The sequence below is a fragment of the Erythrolamprus reginae genome, chromosome 1 (assembly GCF_031021105.1).
Source record: "Erythrolamprus reginae isolate rEryReg1 chromosome 1, rEryReg1.hap1, whole genome shotgun sequence".
NCBI classification, from domain to species: domain Eukaryota; kingdom Metazoa; phylum Chordata; class Lepidosauria; order Squamata; family Dipsadidae; genus Erythrolamprus; species Erythrolamprus reginae.
This window is the reverse complement of record NC_091950.1, coordinates 364,770,374-364,781,598: the sequence shown is the minus strand read 5'-3', so window position 1 is coordinate 364,781,598 and position 11,225 is coordinate 364,770,374.

The window sequence follows — 11,225 nt, the reverse complement described above, 5'->3', positions numbered from 1 at the left end:
TGCCTGGGATAAACATATATACATCCTAAGATAAAATACAGGAAATAATATAAGGGTAGACTAGATGGATCATGAGGTCTGTTTCTATGTTTCTATGATGGGAGAGGAGAAGAGGAAGGGAAAGGAAGGCTGAGTGAAAAGATAATGGAAGTTCAGACTGGCAAACACTGATAGTAATGATATAGATTGAAGCCAAAGTAACATATTTTTGGTGATATTTAACTATCTTTTGTTTATTTGTTTATGGTGAGGTTTTTGTGAGGAACTACTTTCAGTCACATTTACCTATTAAGAGGACTTGCACAAAACATAAACTTTAGGAAAAGTGTGCATAAAAATATGTTAAAATGCACACAAAACTGATATAGAAATAGAAAAATAAACTAAAATCAAGCATAATAAAATTTTGTAATCATAAGATAGCATATATTTTTTTAAAAACAATTTGAACAGTTCAAGCATTACTTGAGTAGATAATACTGATGTAAAAGGTTACTTTATCTATGTCTGTGAGCCTGCAACCAATAACAAACTTTCTTAACTGCCTTCAAATTACTAAAATTTAAATAGTTTATTTGTTTGTTTGTTTTGTCATGTACGTATTGGTGGTATACAAAGGATGTTGATGAAATCTCTGAACCACTGGTAATTTTTTGCTTCCATTTCCTCATCTTCCCAAGAACCCTTCAAGATTCTAAGCATCTACTCTTCTTAATGCAATAAACTTAATTATTGACATCACCAGTAACCTCAGTCTACATCCAGATTCATCAATATTTTTTCAATATATACACTGCTCAAAAAAATAAAGAGAACACTTAAACAACACAATATAACTCCAAGTAAATCAAACTTATGTGAAATCAAACTGTCCAGTTAGGAAGCAACACTGATTGACAATCAATTTCACATGCTGCTGTACACATTTAACTTTGTACAGAACAAAGTATTCAATGGGAATATTTCATTCATTCAGATCTAGGATGTGTAATTTGAGTATTCCCTTTATTTTTTTGAGCAGTATGCTTCTGTAGATTTCTTATGTAAGCTGATTATTTTGGTCCATATCTTTCTAGTCTAATTGTATGGTTTCCTAACAAGCGACAAGACAATGAAAAAATTGATTTTAAATGAGTTGAAGTTCTGTATGTGTTTATGCTCTTTGTGATTTTGGCAGGTATTCTGTGTACTCACCTCAAGCTTTGGACTTTGTGATTGTGACACACCAATTTGTACTTGGATATTGCACAAAATTGGTATCTCTGAGATGACTAGAGGGCAATTTTCTCTTAAATGTTCTATTGCCAAGACTAAATTTCTGACTGTTTAGTTTGGAAGAAAAAAAATATCATCAAAGAACTGCATTATTCAGAGCTAAAAATGAGGAGTCAGCAGAAGCCTGAAATGACCAATTAAAACAAGATATATTTCCAACAAACCAATGAATTCATATTTTTGATGGTTATCCAGGTCTTGCAAGAAACTCTAGCAGCCCTAGCAAGCATAGCAATAATAAGTTGAATTCTTTGGGTACTCTGGAAAAAGATTGAACACAGACTATTAGAGCAGTTATGCATCAAAAAGATTTTTCAATTGCATGTTCCTCATTTTTTTCATGTCGCTGAATGACAAAAGCAAAAATGATATATTCAAGCAAGCCTCTCCATTCATATTAATTGCTGTACAATAAGGCATTAAATAGCCAAGTATCCTTAACCCTGTAACAATTCCTTGTGATTTTCCATCAGTATTTTCCTTAATTTCACATATTTTCCTTAAAATGCTCATAATTTCACATATTTTCCTTAAAATGCTCATAATTTCACATATTTTCCTTAAAATGCTCTCTACATCAGGCTACCTTTGAAAAGTGTTCAGAAACTACAGATCGTGCAGAATGCAGCTGCAAGAGCAATCATGGGCTTCCCTAGGTATGCCCATATTACACCAACACTCCGCAGTCTGCATTGGTTGCCCATCAGTTTCCGGTCACAATTCAAAGTGTTGGTTATGACCTATAAAGCCCTTCATGGCATCGGACCAGAATATCTCTGGGACCACCTTCTGCCGCACGAATCCCAGCGACCGGTTAGGTCCCACAGAGTTGGCCTTCTCCGGGTCCCGTCGACTAAACAATGTCATTTGGCGGGTCCCAGGGGAAGAGCCTTCTCTGTGGCGGCCCCGACCCTCTGGAACCAGCTTCCCCCTGAGATTAGAACTGCCCCCATCCTCCTTGCCTTTCATAAACTCCTTAAAACCCACCTCTGCCGTCAGGCATGGGGGAATTGAGACATCTCCCCCAGGCCTATACAATTCATGTAGGGTATGTTTGTGTCAATGTCTGCTTTAATAACTGATTTTTAAAAAATGTTTTTAAATTATTAGATATTTCTTGAATTGTTTTATTGTTGTTGTGAGCCGCTCTGAGTCTATGGAGAGGGGCGGCATATAAATAAATAAATAAATAAATAAATAAATAAATAATAAATAAATAAATAAATAAATAAATAAATAAATAAATAAATAAATAAATAAATAAATAAATAAATAAATAAATAAATAAATAAATAAATAAATAAATAAATAAACAAACAAACAAACAAACAAACAAACAAACAAACAAATAAAAAATAAAAATAAAAATAAAAATAAAAATAAAAATAAAAATAAAAATAAAAATAAAAAAAATGAATAGCTTCACCATTACATCTAATGGAGTTTCCATCAAACAAAATTCCTGAATTGAATGACAAAGTCAGATTAAATCCAATAATCAAATGAATAATTTCTAATCAATTTAACATTTTGTATTTTCTTGGGCATGTGTAGAAATGAGATTCAAAATCTGATTCCACATTGCAGCCTTAATTGATTTTCTCCCTTGTGGCTCCTGTTCATTTCAGAATTGGAAGAGGTCTCCTGCTCAAGCAGGACATACCATTTCAGATAAATGACTGTCCAGTCTTTTCTTAAAACCTCCAGTGATTGAGTACCCAAAACTTCTGAAGGCAAGCTGTTCCACTGATCACAAGTCAGGAAATTTCTGCTTATTTCTAGATTGGTTATCTCCTTGATTAGTTTCCATCCATTGCTTTTTCCATCCAGATCCTTTGGGAATAGGCTGATCCAATTTTCTTTGTGACAGTCCCTAATATATTGGAACACTGCTGTCATGTCACCCCTCGTCAGTGAAGGGCTATCAAAATTTTTACTATCACACTGTGGGCGTGGCTTATGTAGGACGCCCTGCATTTTCTTTCAACTTCTTTCAATGCAAATTGGGTGCTCCGGGGTGGAGCTCCATTTTCGCTACCCACTGTGTTTCCTCCTGTCCAGGCAGCAACCCAACCCTGCCCGTCATCCTTCTTTTCATTAGACTAGACTTATCCAATTCCAGCAATCATTTTTTCACATGTGTTAGCCTCCAGTCCCCTAATCATTTTTGTTGCTCTTCTCTGCAGTTTTTCAATAGTTTCAAAATCTTTTTTTATATCGTGGTGATTAGAACAGGATGCAATATTCCAAACGGTGTATATGGGTTGCTCAGGGAGGGGTAGCACCTCTGGTGTAGGGGCAGGTCGTGTCTTTTTACGGCAGCTCATTTCGGGCAGCTTTTACGGCAGCTCATTCACCTTTGGTCCCTACCTGTTACTCAACTCTCACCTGTGGCTCCTAGTAGCTGTAACATGTGCAGCAGCCACACTCCGGGCAACAGCTTCGATAGGCTGGCCAAACCAGACTTTGGCGAGATAGGTAGCATGTGAAGACAGATTCCGGCAGACTGAGTGGATGAAGTCTACGGAGAGGGGCAGCATACGAATCTAATAAATAAAATAAATAAATAAAACAAATAAATGAAAGCTACTAGAATAGATAAAGATTAGATTAGATTAGCTTTATTGGATTTATATGCTGCCCCTCTCTGTAGACTCGGGGGGCTCACAACAATAGCAAAAACAGTACATAGTGACAAATCCAATGCCCACCAATCCAATTACAATTTTAAGTTAAGAAATTCATAAAACAATCCCAATATATATAAAAAACAAGCACACAATCAATCAAACAGCAAAACAACATGGGCAAGGGGGAGATGTTTTAGTTCCCCCATGCCTGACGGCAGAGGTGGGTTTTAAGGAGTTTACGAAAGGCAGGGAGGGTGGGGGCAATCCTAATCTCAGGGGGAGTTGGTTCCAGAGGGTCGGAGCCACCACAGAGAAGGCTCTTCCCCTGGGTCCCACCAGACGACATTGTTTAGTCGACGGGACCCGAAGAAGGCCAACTCTGTAGGACCTAACTGGTCGCTAGGATTCGTGCGGCAGAAAGCGGTCCCGAAGATAAAGGTCATAAAGGCAGTCTCTGCAAGTGATATGGGATGCTAAGAGCACAGCAAGACACTAAAGATGCCCTGGTCAACCACTAGGAGAAGGGAAACTCTGACTGCAAACCTTCACTGCCTTGTGGCTATATCCATCATTGGAAAAGGCTTCAGGAGTAAACTTTGAGGCAAAATCCAGAGCTGGAGTCCCAGAAGCAGTTTGTGATTGTATACAACCACTTTCTGATAAATCCTATAACGTAGCAGGAGTCAATTGTATTGGCCTTTGCCAATCCATTGGATTATTTCAGAGGTGTGGATAGTGGGTATCTATCTGCTGCTTATCTTCCATACTAACCTACTCAGGCTTCGTGATCTGGGGAGTCCAAAGCATGATACCATAGTCTTTTGAAACTGAAGGATGCCAATGCAATATTCCAAATGTGTTCTTACCAAAGCATCTTAAAGTTGTACTGACACTTCAGGTGAGATTGATTCTATTTTACAGTTCATGCAGTCTCTCTTAAGCCAGTTTCTGAAATTGCAGGCTATGTTGTAGCAGGTTGGTAGGGACGCTTACCTGGTGGTCAGCCTGAACTGGGGCCACTGCAATAATTAATTGGCTGTTCCTCTACTTCTTTCCCCTCCCTGTTCTACCAGTACCTCTTGTTTTCCTTTAAGGGGTATTCTCATTTCCAGGTCTGGATGCTTTTACTTAATTTTCCTCAATGTTCACACAGTGGAGGCCTTCATTCCTCTCCTCCTGTTTCATCTCCTTTGACACTAACACAGACTTTCCTTTTTCTCCTTCTTGTGGTGCTGTTGTTCTGCTGCTGCAATAACTAAAGCAATAACACATGGCAACTCCAATTCTCAACTAGCAAATGCTCTGCCTTACACATTGGGAAAAAGAATCTGAACTCCAAATAGGAACTGAATAATCAAATTATCACAGATAACCCCCACTCGGTTAAAGACCTCAGTTTACTAATAACAAAAGATTTAAGTGCCAAAGCCCATTGCAACAACATCGCCATGAAGGCTTCAAGAGTTGTAAAACTAATCCTACGTAGCTTCTGCTCTGGCAATCTCACACTACTTACCAGAGCTTACAAAACTTTTGCCAGACCCATCCTCGATTACAGCTTATCTGTTTGGAACCCATATCGCATCTCACACATTAACACCCTTGAAAATGTCCAAAGATAATTCACCAGAAGAGCCCTTCACTCCTCCACTCGAAACAGAATACCCTGAGACTAGACTTTCAATCCTGGGCCTAGAAAGCTTAGAACTAAGATGCCTTAAAAATGATCTAAGTATTGCCCACAAGATCATATGCTGCAACATCCGGCATGTCGGCAACTACTTAAGCTTCAACCACAACAACACAAGAGCACACAACAGATTTAAACTTAATATTAACCACTCCAAACTTGACTGTAAAACATATGACTTCAGTAACCGAGTTGCCGAAGCATGGAACTCATTATTGGACTCCATAGTGTCATCCCCAAACCCCCAACACTTTACCCTTAGATTATCCACGGTTGACCTCTCCAGATTCCTAAGAGGTCAGTAAGGGGTGAGTACAAGTGCACTAGAGTGCCTTCCGTCCCCTGTACTATTGCTCTCCTATATCTCCTATACCTTTCTTCTATTCCTATATCTCTTCTTCTATTCTTTCATTGATATGTTTTATTCCTATATCTTCTCTTCTATTCTTTCTTAGATATATTTTACTATGAGTATATCCTCTATAACTTTCATTATGTATTTTACTATGTGTATACTCACTAAAACCCTCATTGTGTATTGGACAAAATCAATCAATCAATAAAATAAATAAAACAATAGGAAACAGGAACCTTGGAGGAATGTAGGATCAATTATGTGACAACTGTTAGTTCAGTTTCACGGAGAAAACAACAATACTCTTGCACTGCAACCTAAAAATATGAAACAAAAGAATAAAAAGTATCTGCATTTTTATGGGCAGGATGAGAAAGAAAGGTAGCTTGCTTACTGATGGAAAGGGTGATCATTGAAAGATATCAGGGTTGCATTTGGAATAGAATAGAATAGAATAGAATTTTTATTGGCCAAGTGTGATTGGACACACAAGGAATTTGTCTTGGTGCATATGCTCTCATTATACATAAATAAAATATACATTTGTCAAGAATCATGTGGTACAACACTTAATGATTGTCATAGGGGTCAAATAAGCAATGAAGAAGCAATATTAATAAAAATCTTAGGATATAAGCAACAAGTTACAGTCATACAGTCAACATGGGAGGAAATGGGTGATAGGAATGATGAGAAAAACTAGTAGAATAGAAGTGCAGATTTAGTAGAAAGTCTGACAGTGTGGGAATTATTTGTTTAGTAGAGTGATGACGTTCGGAAAAAACTGTTCTTTTGTCTAGTTGTCTTGGTGTGCAGTGCTCTGTAGCGACGTTTTGAGGGTAGGAGTTGAAACAATTTGTGTCCAGGATGTGAGGGGTCAGTAAATATTTTCCCTGCCCTCTTTTTGACTCGTGCAGTATACAGGTGCTTAATGGAAGGCAGGTTGGCAGCAATTGTTTTTTCTGCAGTTCTTATTATCCTCTGAAGTCTCTGTCAGTCCTTTTGGGTTGCAGCACCAAACCAGACAGTTATAGAGGTGCATGGGTTTTTAGTGTTGAGGACAGTATGTTGGCTTATTGGAACATCATTGAATCAAATGCAGTTTAGAGTTGGCTGAGCTACTAGAATGCCATGAACTGGTAGAGACCATCCCATCTGAAGAGCTTAAGACAGATTAAGTCAGAAAACAGCAGTTTTGAATCAAGGTTAGAAAACATCAGCGGAAAGTGCATTTGCAATGGCCTGGGAGTGAGAAGAACAGTATTCCTGCACTGTAGCAATGGCCCATAGTGGCAATGGGCCAAGCAGAAACTGCAAATCTGCCCTTAATCAAATTGACCCAATTCACTGATTAAATTTAGATGCCCAAATGGAAAATGATTGATTTTTCCGAAACTATTTAAATTGTCGAATCATGTAGGGCTGATTTTCTGCATTGTTTGTGATTCCAATCAGAGGACTGCTGATTTGTACACTGTATCCATATGTGAATTGCTGTTTTTGTTTACTTGGAGTCAGTGTACATATTCAGTTACTAGGGCATGATAAATGCTTCTGTCACATTAACCTATTTTTTCTGTAAACCCATTATAGATTCCCCTATCCCGCAATTGTGCTAAGATATGATGGGATTCTTGTGAAAATAGCTTCATGCAAATACTCAGCCATTAAATAGCAGCAATACATCATGTGTATAATTGTAAATGTTCATATTTCAAAATGGGCCCTTGGTACTAAATGCATGATAATGAACTTAGGTTCAGACTATAATGTAATGAATACACTTGGGACCAAACTTTCATTCATTGCCATGTTTGCCTTGGGCTACATTACCATGGAGCATCCTGTTTGTTACCAAGCATTAATTAATGTGTGATGTAAAATTGAGGATTTAAAAGAAATGTCCATAGAGAACCTCAATATATTGTCTACTGATGATCTGTGGCTTATTGAGGCTTTGTGAGTGAGTCACAAGGATGTTAAAGGCTGGATTTGGGGCAGATGAAATCAGATTCAAGTATAACAAACATCCTGAAGCATGCGGCAAATTATGTAGATCATGAAAGGTACTGGCAGATGGATCTCTCTAATCTCTTTCACTCTGTAGCTTTCTCTCTCATACACAGAATCGTACACGTTTTTGCTTTGATCCCTTCTTTTCATTGAAAAGTTTGGAGGTACTGTATCACCAAGGAATAAAACAGATGGAAGAAAGATGATTTAAAAAAAATACTTTTGTGTAACAGACAGACACATTGCCCATGTAACCAGGGCAAAGAAGAGTCTGGAAATCTTGCTGTAGCTGATGAGCTGGGTTTCATTTCTCAGAAGGAGGTCAATCAAGGATCTAGTTAGGATCCAGCTGCTTTGAGGCAAGCTTACCAGCAGGAGGCTAACTCAGGCTAGATCCAACTTCTTTGAAGCTGGCTACAGAAAAAAAGATAAAAGATGGCATAAGCAGGCAAAGAAGCTGTAGTACTTGTTCTAAGTCTAAGGGATAGGTCTTCTCATTATACCTTCTTGTTTTCAAAGTGATGCATAAGAATATTCAGGTAATATTTGCATGAATACTTGTAGGGAAGTGGGGGGAAACGGAGCACAAATGAAGGGACTCTTCAGCCTTTTATACAAAATAACTATTGAGCTCACAGACCACAGATTTGCATTTCTAACATGCAGATATTTGTTGATATGTACTGCAAGAAAAGAGAAGGAATTTAAAAATCTTGGTGGGGCACAGAAGTTTGTCCTGAGGCAGCCCTGAGGGAGGAAGCGGGGATTGCGCCCATCTTGTGCACGAGGTCCCTGTTCCGCTGCCATTCCACCAAGCGCCTCTGGAGGAACAAGGTGGCGGCAACTGCTGAGGTGGCCTGGCAGCTTTTCTTAGAGAAGCAGCAGCACCAGGAATGTCACGTCCATGTCCCAGACACCCACTGCCACCACTGCTGCCCAATCGCGGAGAGAGGGTGGAGCGAGACCTCCAGCTTGGGCAGCACCATCAGCCGAGCAACAGAAATGACCACCCGCTTTTCCCCACAGGACACACACACACACACACTCCTATGGCATTGCTCAAACCAGAGGTCTCGCCTCGCCTTCTCTCTGCCTTTTTCTTTAAAGATCGCGGCGGAGTAATCAGCCTCCCCCCCACACAGAGGCACATGGCAGGCTGGCAGTGAAATGGGGAGCTCGCGTATGCGTGCGCGTGACATTTAGAGGGAAAAACCTTCATGGCTGGAAGACTTCACCACACTTTCTTTGCCGCTTCCCTCCCCCCAACTCCAGTGCCCGGCTCCGCTGCGCAGCCTTGGAAAAGGCTGCGTGGAGGTTTGTTTTTGGTGTGTGGCCGCGCGGCTGCACACCTTACAGGGAATACTGATGGCAGCATCCAGGCAGGTGGTCAAAGCCTCGTGCTCCATTCACCATCGTCTTTCCAATGACTGACAGCCACAAGTGAACCGGGAGCATTTCACCCCTGCTGTCTATCCCCTGGTCTAAATTATTGGTGATGATATTTCTGAGTACTGGGCCTAACACAAAATATGCATTTCTAACATGATGCGAATCAGTGGGGAAGGTAAGTAGAATCCACCCCACTTCAGAACCATAGGGTGTAATCCAACTGGTCTTGCTGATTTGAACTTTTAGAGTGGATAGTTTTTCTCTTGCCATATTCTTGTATATTTTGACTTGCATTCCTAATCTGCATTTTGCAATATTTTTTGATATGCTGGACTGTTATATCCTTTTGTGTAAAGACAGGTGCAAAAAAAATGACTTCAGTTCTGCTTTCTCCTTGCTGCCCCTCACTTTCTTGCCATTTTCTCTCACTAATGGACTCATAGTTTCCTTGACTTTTTTCTTATTTTTTACATTGTTGAAATAAATGTTTGTTGCTATTTTTGACTTTTGTTGCATGCCATAGTTCATTTTTAGCCTTTGTTTTCTTGACTTCCTCTTTGCAGGTTTGGGCTATTTGCTGATATTTTGCCTTAGTTATCCGCCCCTCTTTCCACTTTTTATACTTTGTCCTTTTTATATGTTCAGTTACCAAATGTAATATCTGAAAAAATCTTTGCAGAAGCACACATACACCTACAGATTGTATCCTTTCCGGACATCATACTGACTGCATTTTAACTGGCACTCTCGGGGGGAAAAAAGTGCAAGAAACCCATCTGGAATAAATGGCAGGGTGGATCACAGCTTTGAAAAAGAAATTGGTCATCATAATTTTTTATGCAGTCTGACGGACACATTATATCAGCTTTGGTTCAATTGATTCTGTTTCCTATGGATTTTTTCCTCCTCCAGCTGCCTTATTAATTGCTGCAGCTCAACTGACAAAATCAATGGCTCAGAGGCCGGGCTATTCACTTCACAGTATTACCATCTCTACCCTTCTTTATTGTGTTCCTTTTTGGTGGCATTAACAAAAATAATTGACAAGTTAATCAACACACTAATAGATATGAACTTTAAAACACCCAAGCAGCTCTTCTATGTGCCAAGGGCACATTTTAATACCTCCTTTACTTACAATGGTTTAAAGTAATCTCCGGCCATGTTATGATTGTTCTGTCTCTTAATGTCCATTCAAGTCAATGGAAAAGCTCTTATTGATGTCATGGGTGTTGCATCTGTCTTTTGTTAGATGAAGCCTCAGCTGTTGAATCAAACATAATGATGCATTTTTGCATATCAGACATCATTAATCCTTTAACTAGGTAAGGCTTTCAGACCTCTAAAATGCCACAGTTCATTCGGATACCTCCTGCATTTACGTCTACTTCATTTTGTGACACTACAAATATTTCACGAGCAGTGTCTCAAAAACTTCCCCAATTCCCTCACTCCACCCCATGGTCAGACCTGATTAGCTGACAATTACAAGAACCATCGATAGATGTAAAAATATCAGGGAACTTTCTCTGCAAAACAAGGTATGGAGTAACAAATAGGCACAATGCTCTAGAGCAGTGTTTCCCAAAGTGTGGTACGCGTAACCCCAGAGGTATGGGGAGAGTTTGGTGGGGGTATGCGTTCAGAAAAAGTTCTGAAATACATCTTGCCTTTTCCAACTTCATATTTGTGTGAAGTTGCTTTTTTAACATTTGTAGACATGAAGTCAAAAAAAAGGAACAGACTATTGGGAGTGAAACTGTATCTGTATTAACAACCAAGGAACCAAATTATGACGATCTGTCATCTCAGCACAAACGATTTCATCCTTCTCATTGATCCAAATAAATGTTATTTGTAATAAAACTTTTAT